The sequence below is a fragment of the Tupaia chinensis genome, unplaced genomic scaffold, assembly GCF_000334495.1.
Source record: "Tupaia chinensis unplaced genomic scaffold, TupChi_1.0 Scaffold000041_1, whole genome shotgun sequence".
NCBI classification, from domain to species: Eukaryota; Metazoa; Chordata; class Mammalia; order Scandentia; family Tupaiidae; genus Tupaia; species Tupaia belangeri.
This window is the reverse complement of record NW_006159496.1, coordinates 527548-528222: the sequence shown is the minus strand read 5'-3', so window position 1 is coordinate 528222 and position 675 is coordinate 527548. Positions and strand designations below refer to the sequence as shown.

The 675-nt window shown below is 61.0% G+C and overlaps 1 protein-coding gene across 1 annotated transcript in view; it reads left to right on the top strand.

Moving 5' to 3' along the window:
- SH3RF3 (SH3 domain containing ring finger 3) overlaps window positions 1–675 on the top strand; it is a gene marked incomplete in the record, with an annotated part of 355159 nt that overhangs the window by 257485 nt on the left and 96999 nt on the right.

Here is a 675-nt window from a genome sequence, read left to right as displayed (position 1 = left end):
TTCTCCTCCATTCTCCTCTCGGGATCTTGGGCACGCACACACATGCGCCTGGTGTGAGTTTTAAGCCACCGGGTCCGGGACGCGAACCGCAGTCGACTGCGTGGGAGTCCAGCGACATAGCCTTTACACTAACTGCTGGTCCCTCCTGCTTCGTTTTTAAGTTAATTACTTATTTCGTGTAAGAGAAAGGGGAGGCATCCCACAGGGTCTCCGTGCCGGGGTCCACTCCAGGTCCTGTTCAGCCAGGGTCACAGGCATGCATGCTCAGGTGCCCAGAGAGCTCTCAGGATGGTGCCGGGACCCTCCCGCGTGAGCTCCTGTGTAGGAGCTGGCTACTGCTGCACCGTCATCGAGTCTCGGTGTCTCCTTCCGTGAAATGCACAGGGCTGACCTCACCCCAACGAGACACTGCAGCTGGTCCACGCAGACACCCGTGCTCTTTACGGGCGGAGCGCCACAGTGCGGGGCGGGGCGGGGCTCTGGGGTGGAAGTATCGCCCTGGGAGAGTGGCTGAACCTCCGAGCCTGGCAGGGTGCAGCCTCGAGGGCCAGGTGACCAAGTTCAACCCTTGTCTCTGCACCCGCAATCCTGGGAAAGCTGCCAGACCTCTTCCTGGAGCTCGGCTCTCATCCGTTAAATGGAGGAGCAGCCAGCCTGCTCGCACAGTGGCTGAGG